General features: G+C 35.6%; 1 long non-coding RNA gene across 1 annotated transcript; it reads right to left on the reverse strand.

Annotated features, from left to right (window-relative positions):
- Positions 1-11,429: 11,429 nt before the first annotated feature.
- LOC110927610 lies at positions 11,430-14,430 on the reverse strand. The gene is made up of 4 exons (XR_002585764.2): positions 14,157-14,430; positions 13,199-13,265; positions 12,956-13,024; positions 11,430-11,836 (listed from the first exon to the last, which is right to left on the reverse strand). It is a non-coding gene; the product is annotated as an uncharacterized LOC110927610 (long non-coding RNA).
- Between the last annotated feature and the right edge of the window lie 2,312 nt (positions 14,431-16,742).

The raw sequence follows: 16,742 nt of genomic DNA on the forward strand, positions 1-16,742 counted from the left end.
TAATTTTAAGACTTTGATTAATTACAAGTTTTAAAGCATATGAAACAATCTTTTAAAGATAAATACACATACAGGGAGGATGAGGAGGTAATTTAACATAATTGCTAAATCTTCCTAGCACATGCAAGTTCCGCTAAGATTTTTTAAACATTTATAAATTTTTCATACGTTCATCATCTATATATAGTAGAAGTGTAAATGAGAAGAAATTATTTGTTAGAAGGAAAAAAAAATTCCACCAATAAGAATGCTTAATTTTATTTATTAAATATTTGTATTAATTGTAACTGAAAGGATATATTGGTAAAGTTACATATATAATTAATTTGTTGTCTTCCTCTTCAATAACTAACTACATTAAATTTGTAACTTATTTTCAAAATATATTTAAAAAAAATAATTTAGTGTGTATAATAAATTATGAGCCGTGTATGATAAATTTCGAAATGTGTATGACAACTTTTGATGTGTGTAGCAAAAATTATTAGTTTTGAAGATGATAGTCTTTATGACTAATTAGTCGATGATAATATTAGATAAGATGATAGAAAAATTGTTTTATGTTTTATAATTGTACCTTTTAATCTTTATCTTCTTAATTAATTTTTTTTTTCATCTGATCTCCTCATATATATATATAGAATAGGAGTTGAGTAGAAAGTGTGTTTTTCCTAGAAAGTCTAGGAAGCAATAAGAACGCGGCATGTGGCATTGAAGGACTTTAACTAAAAGGGCAATTGTGTAATTTGAATATTATTTTAATTATGGATTATTTTATTAGGATAACTAACTAACCAGAAAATTATGTAAACTAAATATCCCATTTAATTCAAATTGACAGTTTCAATTTAAATCATACAATCCATACAATATATTCATAGGAATTCGTAAAAAAAGATTTTACAACATTGCTGGAGGATTCTTGACATTGTGTTTTAACAGCAAACATATTTCTTGACGCTGTGTTTTAACAGCAAGCAGATTTGCTGGAGGATTCTTGATATTGTGTTTTAACAGCAAGTAGATTTCTTGACATTGTGTTTTAACAGCAAGCAGATTTCTTAACGCTGTGTTTTAACAACAAGCAGATTGCTGGCCATTATGTTTTAACAGCAAGCAGATTTCTTGACGCTGTGTTTTAACAGCAAGCAGATTTCTTGACGTTGTGTTTTAACAGCAAGCAGATTTCTTGACGTTGTGTTTTAACAGCAAGCAGATTGCTGGCCATTGTGTTTTAACAGCAAGCAGATTTCTTGACGCTGTGTTTTAACAGCAAGCAGATTTCTTGACGCTGTGTTTTAACAGCAAGCAGATTGCTGGAGATTTCTTGACATTGTGTTTTAACAGCAAGCAGATTTCTGGAGGATTCTTGACGCTGTGTTTTAACATCAAACAGATTTCTTGACGCTGTGTTTTAACATCAAACAGATTTCTTGACGCTGTGTTTTAACAGCAAACATATTTCTTGATGCTATGTTTTAACAGCAAGCAGATTTCTTGACACATCAACCTTAAAGTGGTAAAACACATCAACCTTAAATCATACAACGAAGATACGAAAGTGAATCAGGTAACCTAGAGTTAAATGAGACTGACCTGGATTCGAAAAGGGCTCTCCGGAAACCTTGACTGATCGTCGGCGGCGGCGTCACCCCAGCCGCTCCTCTCTGCCTACCCCCTTCTGGTCGCTGAGCACCACCACCACAGCGCCATCCTACGCCGCCACCTAACCCCACAAAATCCCTCCTCCACTATGTGTTGCGGCCATCACCGTTTTGAGGTTTTTGGAGGTGGGTTTAGAGAGGGAGGGGGAGAGAGAGAGAGAAAGAGGGGAAATCGCATGAATTTAGGGATTAGTTATTGATATGACAGTTTCTTAACTGATTTAAAACACTTCCAATTACCAAAATACCCTCACTATATTAAAAGTCTCTAATTATATAACTCAGATATTATGAAAATGTCATCCATTTGATCTAAGCCATTAAACACACTCATCTAATGGCCTAGATCGCTTCCTACACTTTCTAGGATAAACACACTTTCCGCAGGATCTCTACTCTCTCTATATATATATATATATAGAGAGAGAGAGAGAGAGAGAGAAAAAGTATATCGTACATTACAGCTTAACGTACTTCACGTACAACAACGTGCGTGATTTGTTCTATAACATGCGTGATTAATGTTTTCTATATACGTGATTATTGTGTTTCAACATGTGTGATTTTGGATTTTTGAGTTATAACATGCGTAATTTTAAAATGAACGTGCATAATTACCTGTCGTACGTGATGTACGTTAACCTTATATATATATATTTATGTATTAATTTTTTTAACGGCAAATTTGGATCATCGACGGACCACTGGAGTATCATCGTGCCACCAGCAGAACCACCCGATCATATCCTTATCCACTAGGCAATAATGCCTATATACCAATTCAGGATGAAACCCAATAAATATGGGAAAAACCCCCTTTGTGAGAATCGAACCGATGACTTAATGATCATAAGCCTTATCCCACCCCAAGATACAACTAGGCTATAATGCCATGGGTTTTTAATCTAACTTATATGTATAACAAGAGGTAAAAAGTAAAGTGTTTGTGGCATTAATTAATTCTGAACAAATACAATAATTATCCATCCCACATTACATAAGGGATGAATACTAATAATTACGGCCACAATTAAGGATTACCATGGCCCATTGATGTTGCACGGGATTCTCAGACATGTAGACAACGAAGATGTTATAGACAACGAAGATGTTATCATAGTAAACAATGATGGCTCCTCCAGACTGGAACGTAAAGTTCAAGTAGAAGGTTGCATAGCCAACAATGTTTTAGCAATTGCATTTACAAGAAACTAGCCTCAACACTGAAACGTGAGATTGTTGGTTGTCGTTTTGATGACCAAGAAATTAAGTTTTGACCTAAGTAAACATAATATATATGGAGGTAGATTGTAGAATCCAGGAACCTCACCAACCCAATCGCCATCTGAGTAGGACGTGAGAGAGTGACTTGGGAAGAGGTAAGGTGCAAACTATAGTCTGTGCCATTACTGATGTGATTAAGTAAAAAAGACAAATTGGACAGCCATATTAGTGAGATGTGAGCGAGTAGAAGTCACTTAAACTAATACAAAGGAAAGAATCTATCCAATTCTATATATTTGTACCAGTTTTATTGGGGGCTGAATATACATACCTTTCATAAAAGCTCACACTATCTGCACACTTTGGTTGGCTATCTACACACTTAGAGTTTACCTACGTTGCGTATAGACCTATACGCAGCGTATAGGGTTACCCTTCTACGCAGTGTATAGGTCTATACGGAGCGTAGGTAAGGGGTAGGTACACGACCAGACAGTCAAACCTAGTACCATGTCAAATCAGTCTGACATACGCTTCGTATAGGTCTATACGCAGCGTATGTACATAATGTGATACGCAGCGTATAGACCTATACGAAGCGTATGTTAGATTGATTTGACACTGATACGATGTTGTTTAGGCACGTGAATAAAGCTATACGCAGAGTATAGAGCTATACGAGGCGTATCATTGTGAATTCAAAAGTGTATTTAGACATGCATCTATGCCCACGAATTAACACACTTCTTCAATTGTTCACTTCTTCTACCTACGAATTCACGTGTTTTGTATTTAGACATCCTTTCAATTTACTTGTTTTGTATACATTCATTTCCTCTGTATCAAACACAATATTGTTAAAATTTCATCATTTTGGGACGAGAATTATTTCTGTAATCGCTATTCTAACGACGCATGGGGAGTAAATGATGCTAATGAGGAGGAGGAGGTTGTGTCTGACGTCCCTGTTGATAAAAAAACACAGTTACCAGACTTGAACGAGACTCCGACTCCACCTGTTGATGAACCAAATTACCAGGCACATCAAGTGTATCTGGATTACGGATACGGGTATGAATCTCCATATGTGCAACAAAGTGGATACGGTGCTGAGAATGCACCTATTGATGAACCATATTACCCGACGCAGTAATCGTATCCGGGTTACGGATACGGGGGTGAAGGTGGATACGGAGGATACGGTGGATACGGGGGTGAAGGTGGATACGGGGTGAAGGTAGATACGGTGGATACTAAGGATACGGTGGATACGGTTACGAGCCCCGTAACACACCACTGTATGACATCTACCCCGGGCAATCCGTTTCAAATACAGGAGGTACCACATTAATATTTGTATTGTTTTTATAATTATTATTATTATTGTTAAAATTATATTGTTATTGTTATTATTAATAATATTGTTAAAATTATATTGTTATTGTTGTTGTTAATATTCGTAGTTTTATTATAATTCTTAATATTATAATAATTATTATTGTTGTTAAAAGTATTATAATTATTATTATTGTTAAAATTATATAACTATTGTCAACATTATAATAATTATTATTGTTAAAATTGTTATAATTATTATTATTGTTAAAATTATATAACTATTGCCAATATTATAATAATAATAATAATAATAATAATAATAATTATTATTATTCTTATTATTGTTATTATTTAATAATTATTATTCTTATTATTGTTATTATTTTTATTATTATTATTATTATTGTTATTATTATTGTTGTTGTTGTTATTGTTATTTTTATTATTATTATAGTTATTATTATTATTATCGTTGTTGTTGTTATTATTATTATTATTATTATTGTTGCTGTTGTTGTTATTATTATTTTTGTTATAATTTTTAATATAATAATATTATTATAATTATTATTATTTTAAAATTATATAACCATTGTCAACATTATAATTATTATTATCATTATTGTTAAAATTATATAACTATTGTCAACATTATTATTATTATTATTATTATTATTATTATTATTATTATTATTGTTGTTATTGTTATTATTATTATTATTGTTATTATTATTATTATTAACGTAACTTTTTTTGGCGTTTCATGTCTCTAACTGATTTGAAGAATTGGGTACAAGCAACGGGAAAGGAGAATGGTTACGTAATTGTTACCCGCCGATCGAAAAATATTGGTGGTACTACGGGGATGGTGTGGCTTATGTGCGACCATAGTGGTGAGCACCGTAGTAAAGCAACAGTTAGGAAAGCTGGTAGCAAAAAAATTGGTTGCCCATTTTCATTACTCGCTAACCGGGACGTGACGAATGACACGTGGGAGTTAAAAGTGGACAACGCGAACCATAACCATGAAACTAAGACGAGTCTGTTGGGCCACGCTTTTGTGCGAAGATTTACTGAAGTCGAATACAAGCTAGTGGAGCGGCTAACTGCTCAAAACATGGAGACATGTAACATATATCAAACCCTAAGAAAGTAGTTTCCCGACAGCCTGGATATTTATAAAGACGTGCAAAATGCGGTACAAAAATTAGAGCGTCACTGATGGACGGAAAGACTCCTATGCAGGCACTGGAATGGGTGTTGCTTGAAACCAATTCATTTACGACACCCGACAGGAACCCAAAACAGATGTCGTAACAGAGCTTTTCTTTGTTCAGCCTCATTCAATCACTATGTTGCGTGCATTCCGGCACGTGCTGTTGATCGACGCGACCTACAAAACAAACATCTACAACATGTCATTTGTCCAGATTGTGGGTTTGACGTCTACCAACAAGTCATTTTGTATCGCACATGCCGTTATTTGCAAAGAACAAAGAGATAACTTCATGTGGGTGCTTGAGCAGATCAATTCAATGTTGCATGAATGTATGATGTTGTGTGTGATAGTTACGAATAGAGAGCTAGCACTAATTTACGCGTGTGCTAAAGTATTCCCGAACGCGTCTAGGTTTCTATGCCAGTTTCACATCGAACAAAATATATGTAAACATTGCAAACAAGGCTTCAATAAATTAGATTGGTAGAAATTTCTGTCGTACTGGCGGAGAGTTTGCAAATCTGCTTCAGAGCCCATGTACAAGTACAACTTGGACAAATTGTATAACCTACTCGTGGTTGCCAACCGGGAAAGTAAGTGCGCCTTCAACAAATGGCTCACCCAATCTATTATATTTTACACACGCTTTTACATTTCGTTATTTTATTTTTGCAGGGGTCTTTAATTTTGTCTACGAAAACTGGCTCAAAGACTATAAAGAAATGTTCATTTGTGCGTGGACTAATAAGTGTCGCAACTTTGGTCAGCGCACCACCAACAGAGTTGAGAGCCAACACGCAAATTTAAAAAGATATGTTATGCGCGGGAGTTCATTGGAGCGAATAGCAAGATGCACCATTGATATAGTTGAAACTCAGTACGGGAAAATACAAAAAAGCTTCACCAACAACATCGAAAAAATGATGAACCACCACAGACACCCACTGTTGGACAACCTACGTGGAAAGATTTCCCATACAACACTTGATTTGCGGGAAGGAGAGCTAACGAGGAAGCCGGAGGTGTTTCGCAAACTTAACGCATCATGTGGTTGCCATATATGGCTTAGTTGTGGGTTGTTGTGTGCTTGTAGGTTGGAAAACTATAAACGTACAGGTAAAAAATATTAAACCTACAAACCTTTTGTTATTTAGTATGATTTAGCTGTTTCTCACACCGTATTGACTTAACTGTGTAGAGCGTAAGATATAACTCGACGACGTAGATGTATTCTGGCGTAAGCTTGACTTACTACCATGTAAAATGGTAGATGAGGAAGTCGATATTGTAGCAGAACTCAATATTGTGCGGTAACAATTAGAGTCGCACTCCCCCGATCAGAAACAAAGTTTGCTTTCAAAGATAAAAGCGGTCTTAACCCCGAAATCGTCAACTAAGAAACCACCGATTGTCCAGCAAAATACTCACGATCGGCCTACATCAAAGAAAGTACAACAAAGGCTAGATGAAGCTGCGAGGTTAGACGAAGCTGCGAGGTTAGACGAAGCTGCGAGAAACAGCTCATATGGCGAGGATGGCAACGTATATACCGCTTCCCCAAAACATAGGTACGATTTACCCCGACACAGCTCATACGTACCGTTAGAGGGCTCTCGTGGAACTGGTTCGGTTGTAAAGTCTGAAAAACCTAAAATGCAATGAAACCGTTCAACGAGTTCTAAAAAGAAGGAGACGCGGAATGATCATGGTTTTCCATTAATAAAGGGGGACGAGGACTTGTTAACCATTATGAGGTTTAAGGATCAAATTCCATCAAAGTTTCACTCTTACATATCGCGTATACAAGATGTGACCCCAGACGGTCATAATGGGTACAGGTCTGTGGCTGTCGGGTTAGGTTTTGGGGAACACGTATGGCCCCGTATTCGAAGTGATTTACTACTCGAGATTGACCATAACGAGCCACTATGGAAGCATGTATTAAAAAGATATGACGAAGGAGACTTTAAACGAATACGTAACAGCATCTCTTGGCATTTAGTGAAAGGGTGCCCTCGAAATCACTGGATGGAAATGCCCCACGTAGGGCTTCTCGTAACGCAAAGGTATAATATCGTCCTCCACGTGCTAAGCATCGAAGGGAGCTATACCTTCTTCCCGTTAACGGATGCCCCAGTAGATCCACGACCTCATGCGACAACGCTCGTACATGTTTACGGGGGACACTTCATAAATGCTAAGTTGGAAAGAGACTACCCCATGCCTACACTGAGCCCATTATGGTTGACACATCGAAGAATAGCTGCGAAACGGTGGGAAGAAATGTATAGACCGCGGTTATAGCACTACCATGAGATAATCAACCCTAAATCAGACTCAGACAAAGACAAAGACCCGAGTTTAAATCTTATCGAAGATTAAGTGGAAACTTGTATTTTTGTTAATTGTAGAATTTTATAATTTATAAAATTTGTATCATAAAAAAATTATATTTTAACGACGATCTTAGTTTCGACGCTCGTTAGGGATGTGCGCGCCTTACGGATGACGTTGACTAAATAACAAAACTTATATGTTTTAACGACGAACTTTTGACGCTCGTTAGGGACCTACGCGCCTTACGGTTCGACTTAGACTAAATAATAAAAAAATATATTTTAACGACGATCTTAGTTTCGACGCTCGTTAGGGATGTACGCGCTCGAAATCCGTAACGAGTCAAAAATATTTAAACTTTTCATTATTTAGTCGACGTCGTCCGTTACGAGCGCAGGTCCATTACGCGCGTCGAAATCCGTAATGATTCAAAATTTTATTGTATTTTTATTATTTAGTCGACGTCATCCGTTATGACCGTAGGTCCGTTACGCGCGTCGAAATCCGTAACGAGTCAAAAATATATTTTTTTAATTATTTGGTCGATGTCGTCTGATTATTATTTACTGACTGGTATCCTTTTGTGCAGGTATTTTCACAAGATGCTATCCACTTCCATCACCGCTCGAAACAAGAGCCGGGAGTGGTGTACGAGCGGTGACCTGTTTTTCTTATATTGCCTCTTTTACAAGAGGTCGTGCGCTCTCGCATACGGGTTGGCGCAGTACTTCGCATCCATGCATCATCGACAGGAGCGCGGACTGTTATACGGCGGCGCCTACATCACTAGGATAGCCCTTTCGTTGGGCTATCACCCGGAGAATGACCACCCGCGTGTAGGCCCGACGATACAGCCGAAGCGGATGGGGATGAACACGATATCGGGAATGCACATCACCAAAAAATTCCCATGCGGGAAGCGATTTAAGGGTGCAGACGGCCTGCCTTATACGCTTACACAGCTGCCGGCACAGTTCGAGCTGGTATATCCCCCGCGCGATCCGAGGGTGTCGGGCGAGCCTGAGCCTGACATGGTCATTCCGGAGCCACCACAGCCGCGTGGACCACCTGGGCGCCTCAGTTCCCACGACATGTTGGGCCCGGTCCTGCCCCATCATATCAGCACCCCCGTCACGACGTTTTAGCATACTAAATAAACTACCTAAAATTACTCCACTGGATCACTGACGGACCACTGAAGTATCATCGTGCCACCAGCAGAACCACCTGAACATATCCATATCCACTAGGCAATAATGCCTATACACCAATTCAGGATGAAACCCAATAAATCTGAAAAAACCCCCTTTGTAGGAATCGAACCTGTGACCTAATGATCATAAGCTTTATCCCACCCTAAGATACCACTAGGCTTTAATACCATGAGTTTTTAATCTAACTTATATGTATAACAAGAGGTAAAAAGTAAAGTGTTTGTGGCATTAATTAATTTTGAACAAATACAATAATTATCCATCCCTCATTACATAAGGGATAAATACCATTCATTACGGCCATAATCATGGTTGTAAAACAAGGTCTCCAAGGCCGAGTACTCCCCGAGTAGTCACTACAAGGTAGGCTGCCGAGGCGACTTTCTTCAACTCCGACTAATTACTCGGAATCGAACAAATGCGGTCAACATCAACCAAAATCGGATCTAATAAGTCAACTTGGGCCGATTTTGACTTAGAATAAAATAAAACACAATTTCAATTCCTATCATAGTAAAGAATGATTATCAATTTCACGTATTTTGTTATATATATTAGTAAATTTATGTTATTTGAAACATATTTAATTTCCGAAAACTAATTTCTTTATAATTTGGCATGTCCGAGTACTCCCCGTGTACTCTCCGCCTAGGCCGAGTACTCTCAACTCCCAGTCGACCGACTAGGGAGCGCCTAGCGACTTTTGGAACCATGGCCATAATTAAGGATTACCATGTGTAGAAGAATAAATGATAAATGCAAAATATTTTTTTTTAAACGGCAAATGTTACTTTCTCTAATTTACATCAAAGATTCCCTTTGTCCATGTTTGAACATGAGATTTCCCTTAAGAGGCATGTACCTCTACCAAGTGGGCTACCCCAGATTTAATGCAAAATGCATTTAATATTCTAACTAGAAGATTCACCCACGCGCGTTGCGCCGCGGTCAACGAAACTGACATGCTGTTGATCAGATTCACATTTACAATGTGTAAAGATTTTTTTCGGTTAAGTTTGTATTACTATCTTATATGAATAAGTAATTCACCAAATAAGTCCAATACAATTAATGGTATCATAGCTACCACGTTACATGACTTGTATCCATATAAATAACTTATCGTATTAAGCTCCTTGCGTTGCGGCGGTGGCGTAAAACCGTGACAAATAGCACCAGTGCCACACTATAGCCAATGACCACTAACATTGAAGTTGCGGCGTCTTAACGTGGAAAAATTAGACCGACATATAAAACATAGAAAATAATAACTAACTTGATTTAGGACTCGCGCGTTGTGACGAACTTATTAAACGGGAAAAAAATAGACGACGTAAACACACTGAACCACACACGTACGTTACCCCATGTTAACTCGCAAAATTTAGAATGAAGCGTATAACAAAACGTAAAATCGTTGAACCACACACACATTGTGTCGCGTTAAGTCCCAAAATTTAGATCTAAACATAAAATGAAAAATTTGCAAAATATGAAAAACATAGGGGATCAAAGTTGAAAGTAAAAAGGTTGTGAGGTTAAATTGGAAAAAACTAAAAACTTTTGCGTTAAAACTACATAATCAAGTAGTTTTGGTTTAAAGTGAAACATCATTTATTTAAAAAAAAACCCAAAACATGAGGTACAACACCCAATGTACAATCACATAGACTAACCATACAAACAACTAAAACATAAATCATCATTTAAGCAAGATGTACAACTCCTAGCTGCATACTTAGGTTACAAAATAATAGTATATAATTAGTAAATTAATATTAAATTTATGTTAAATTATTATATTTATACTAAATTAGTAAATTAATATTATATTATTAGAAACACTATTCATCACCATTCTGCTTTCATATGTATAATACCCACTAATTCGAGTAGGATGAGAACAAACAATCAAACTAGGGCGTGAAGTTTCACTACAAGAAAATGAACCTAATGCAACCCCAATAAAATGTTGCATTAGGACTTGAAAAGGTTGCATTAGGCCTAATGCAACCTTTTATCGAAAGCTGCATTAGAAGCAGTAGCATTAGACTTAATGCAACCTTTTCAATGCCTAATGCAACTTTTTTTTTAAAGTGTTGCATTTACTATTCAAATGCAACTTTTTTAATATGCAACTTTTTTAATACTCAAATGCAACTTTTATTATAATTTAGTTACAAAATGCAACTTTTTCTACACCCAACTGCAACTTCTTATATAGTTAAATGCAACCTTTAGTATTGTTTGGCTACAAACATGCAACCTTTTTTATGGCAAATGCAACATTTTTATGAATTTTAATCACATCGAACGCAACCTTTTTAACACTCAAATGCAACTTTGTAATATAAATTCAGTTGCTATTAATTAATATGCATTCAATAACAATTACGCCAAAACAATAGTAACACATATATCATTAATAGTCAAATAGTATAGTTTAACATACTTGTCTAAACTCAAATAAAAATATAGTCGCCACAAATTGTCAATCTATACCAAGAGGATTAAAAACACCCTATTCGTCTCTATCTTCAATGAATAGTTCTTTCATAACCTCCTGCTTCATAAATTCCAGGTTGTCCCCAGTAGCTCATTTCCGCATTTCCAACTAGTTTCTCTAAACATATATGTTTGCTTTGAATGATATCACAAGACCCTCCGAATCATGTCATGTATGATGTGCATAAACAATCTACTTTTTTTTATCAATGCATTTTTAACGCCTGTACAAAAAAAAATCGCCAATATTCATAGTTCTCTTGGTTTATTACAACCAGAAAAGTATTCATAGTAGTGCTCCCATCCTCTATAGGCTTGTAGTTCTCTGTTTGTTCCTGCAATATTGTTAAGAAAATATTGTCAAAACAATTTTATATATCTGAAACCATGTTATGGGTGAATGTTAAAAAAAGCAGGTATGTTTTCCTATAACTCTATAAGTGGGTGACTAGAGCTCTCAACAAAAATTAATCCTATGCATGATTAAACAAAATTAAGTTACCAAATAGCAGATATTTACAAAAGAAGAGTTGAAATGATACCAAGGAACCCGAGCCGTCCCTGAAAATCGAATGCACTATGTGACTAGTAAAAATGGGATCATAAACTTATATATTTTTTTCCACTAGCACAACAAAAAAATGGGCCCTTATATATAATCGCAATATAAAACAAAAAAAGCTAATACATCTAAAACATATATACTGACCAAACCAACTCAAACAATGAACAAGAAGAAATTCAATTTAGTAAGTTTTTAAGCTTGCATGACGACTGCATATGGCCTAAGTGGGCGGTTGGCTTCAAGCTACTAACTATTAGAAATGTATGATTTTTAACAAACATGATTTGGTGAACAGTCACAATTTTACATTGAAGGTACGATTAAATTAACCAATTGAAATAGCTTTCTCATATGCACCTGGCTACAAATGATATAGGCACACTTTCACTCACGAAATTTTTTATCACATAATGCCAATAAAATAATCAATATAACAAGCATCGGGCAGAGAACTAAATATATAATGGCTTTGCCTTCACTAGTTTCTTTCAAGAATTGCCACTAACAATTTAACAACACATTTGAAAATCTGTTTTTTTCCAACCACTTTCTTCATCAGCTTCATGGCTGTTAATTGTCACCAAGATTCACCATTCTTACATCTATCTAGCAGACTGATACACCAATTTGTGGCGCCTTTCATAGCATCCCTCGATTCCTCACATGCAAAATAAATTATAGAGATTTCTTTTGTTTCAGCATACACACACACATATGTATATAAGGGCATTATGTCAATATGTGCAAAATAGATCTTCAATATGCAAGCTGGTTTCTGTTTGTTTTGATTCAAGAACCATAATCTCGAATCAAATCAATTCTAGTAAGATTAAACAAAACTAAGTTACCAAAGAGCATATATTTACAAAAGAAGAGTTGGAATGATAACCTGAATGGCTGAATCAAGACCTTCGAATCGTTTAACACACATAAGATTGTTGCTTAAATCGAGATGAACCTGAAGTGATGATGAAATCACGGTCTGAATGTCTAAATTTTCGATGATAAAACAAAAAAAAAATTGACGGAGGAGGCGTCTATTTAAACGAGTAAATATTAATCCCGACTAATCGCTAGTCAGTACCCACCGACTGACTAGTGCCTAGCGATTCCTACAACACGAGCATCATACCATTGTTGGTTTATTTTCCTTTGGCCTATCATTAGCAGTCCCAACACAGTATCATGCTTCTTGCCATCTGAGATTAAAAAAAAACAAGTATAAAACAACCCTATTCTAATTGGTTAATAGTAAGTGGATATGAAATCAAATGTTAAGTCATCAAACAACAGATAAAAATGCATTTCACAATCTTCTATGCTTGACTGATTGTACTTTAAACTACATACCAGAGATGAGATTGTTCTTAATGGCATATAGGGCTAGTACAAAGTTATCATATGCAACTTCTCTTCAATGCATCCAGAATGATCCCAAATTGACATAAAACTGATTTTAATTTGGTCTTTTTATAATCTCATCATAAAATAAATCCTGGGAAAACAATTAATATCAACAGTTTAACTCAAGAAATAAATACAAACAACTAAGGCCACAAGTCTAAATGTTTGTAATCTATAAATAAATAAAAAAGAACCAGCTATCATTCCAAATGTTTGTAGACATCATCCCTGATGGTAAATCAAGATACACCTGAACATGTACTACAGGTTTGAGTTGGGAAATTTTAATGGCATGGTGTTTTTACCTCAAAATTAACAGACAGAAAATCATTCAGTCATTTCTACAAACACCTTACTTGCAATAGAAACCGTCTTTCTGTAATACAAATTCATATAAAACCCTAGCTAATTTTTTAGCAGTTGATATGGTATGAGCAAAATTTAATAACTTTGTGCCAAATCAATTCATAGAAAACTGATTTGAGCAACGAGCTCATAGAGATTCACAACACATATCTAAAAATCAATCCAATGAAATTCTATGGTATGATAAAGATGCAACTGAAAACACACCAAAAATGCTCTATTAAATTCAACATATACAAACAACAATCTACTCGGTTAACAGACAGTATAAGACAAATCTGTAAGTTTCTCAAGATAGAAGAAACGAGAATGAGGCATACCTCTAAAGTTTATAATTTTGAAAGTCAAGAAAGTAACTGATTCACCCATAGGCCGGAGGGAGAATGTAAAGCGAATGAGATACGATTGAAGAAAGAAATTGGCCGGAGTAGGCAAGTAAAAATGACCATTACACATATCGACGCCGTCGCATGGAAGGAACCGACAATAAGAATGAGAGGGAAATCAAAAAAGTTTTGGGGAAAGGGGCGTTTGTTTGATATGTGGGGAGGGAAAATAAAACCACATGATAAACTTATACAAAAAGATATAATCTATTTTGAAATTGATAAAACCACATGATAAACTTATACAGTTTGAAAAGAAAATAGATTATGATAACAAGTTTTTTGGTGGGGTTTTTTTGTGGGTTTATCAAAAGTTGTTCAAACAATTTTTTATCAATTTTAGCATGTCAATTTAAAAACTACTTTTTTTTCTAAAAAGATTAAAATGTATTATATATTTCGTCAGATCCGTCAACAATTTATCATTGTCATATATTTCATAGCAAAAAGTATTATTTTAATATTTAATATCACCAAAACAACAATGAAAGTTTTTTATTATTTACAAATCAAAACTAACTATATTATTTTTGTCATATTTATTGAATTACGCAACCTTTTAACATAACAATTGCATCTAAGTTTTAACTATGAAACATTTCAAACAAAACTTGTATATATCCATAAAATTGCAACCTTTCAAGAAAAAAGTTGCATTTTTTAGAAAAATTTGTAACTTTTAAATAAAAAGGTTGCAATATCTATAAATTTTGCAACTTTTTATGAAAAAGGTTGCATTAGATCTTTTAATGCAACCTTTATGTTGAACGAAGTTGCATTAGAGTCAAATGCAACACACTTAAAAAAAGTTGCATTTAAAAAGTTGCATTAGCCTCATTTTCTAGTAGTGTTTGAAACACGTGGCATGGAGTCGTTTTGTAAGAATATTAGCAAACTGAAAATTAAAAGGCACATGAAGGACTCGTATATGACCAAGCTAGATGAAGTAGATGCTAATCTCAACATGCTTGGCCCGTTGATGTTGCACCGGATTCTCAGACAAGTAGACAACGAAGATGTCATAGACAAAAAAAATGTTATCATAGTAAACAATGATGGCTCCTCTAGACTGGAACGTAAAGTTCAAGTAGAAGGTTGCATACCAGCAATGTTTTAGCAATTGTGTTTACAAGAAACTAGCCTCACTGAAATGTGAGATTGTTGGTTGTCGTTTTGATGACCAAGAAATTAAGTTTTGACCTAAGTAAACATAATATATATGGAGGTCGATTGTAGAATCCAGGAACCTCACCAACCCAATCGCCATCTGAGTAGGACGTGAGAGAGTGACTTGGGAAGAGGTAAGGTGCAAACTATAGTCTGTGCCATTACTGATGTGATTAAGTAAAAAAAGACAAATTGGGCAGCTATATTAGTGAGATGTGAGCGAGCTGAGTACAAGTCACTTAAACTATTACAGTGGGAAAAAATGTATCCAATCTTAAGATCCTCTGATGAAAAACCAAACGAGACAAATCCTATGGAAACAAGGTTGTCACGAGTAAATATGCAAATAGAAAGAAAGTTTTTAACAATATTAGGTGCAAGGAGGATATTATTTAAATGGGAGATGTGATTGGGTGTATAGTAATAGCCATTTTTGGATCTTGTAAATCATAACTTGTAGCCATTGCAAAAAGTATTATGTTGAAACGACGATGAGAAAGGAGTGTGAATCTTAACCACATCTGACGTGAAATTTGAGGACGCTTGAGTATAGGTGCATGAGTCTATGTACTAATTCTAATCTAGACTATTGATATGCATGGTGTGTAGGGTTTTTTTTTTTTTTAGTTTTTGTGGGGTTTATTGCATCGACGGGAGTAGTGTGGAACCCCTTTGTTATGAACTATATTAATCTACCACGAGCCCATCTTAGCAGCCCATTGAAGGAGCCCATCAAGTGAAAAGCCATCACAAAATATAATGCAGGAGAGATTGGGAGAATAGGTGTCACGGAGTGATTCTCGAACTCTCGTGCGGCATTTAGAATGCATCTAAGTTCAGCCTTATCGTTGGATTTGGTTATGTTTCACAGCAGAAGTCTTTTTTTGTGCGAACACAAGAACGATTTTGTAGTGTAATACTACAAGAAAGATAAAGATGGTGTTTTGATTACTTGAACAAAGTTACAAGTATGGAGTTTACAAGAAGTTGGTTATGAATGAGTTATGAGGGGGTGATCTCAAAATGAGATCCTAACACCTATTTATACTAGTTTACTACTAGTTCTAGAGAATTCTCAATCTAGATAATATCCAAGATATTTATAAGTTGAATTCTAGAACATTCTTGCCAAAATATCCAGCATGTTCAAAGTGTTTTCATGAGTCTTCTAGAGAGTTCTTGGCTGCAACTCTTGGGCAGAATTATGCAGCCCTTTCTAGACTGTTCCGAGCACTTTGAAGGCTGATCTAGGACCTTCTAAGGGTGCCAACACGTTCCAGCATTGTCTAGATTGTTCCGGAGACTTCCGGGCAGCCCTAGACGCTTCCTTAGTGTTCCGGAAACTTTTGGAAT

This window comes from Helianthus annuus, chromosome 3 (genome assembly GCF_002127325.2).
Source record: "Helianthus annuus cultivar XRQ/B chromosome 3, HanXRQr2.0-SUNRISE, whole genome shotgun sequence".
Classification (NCBI taxonomy): Eukaryota; Viridiplantae; Streptophyta; class Magnoliopsida; order Asterales; family Asteraceae; genus Helianthus; species Helianthus annuus.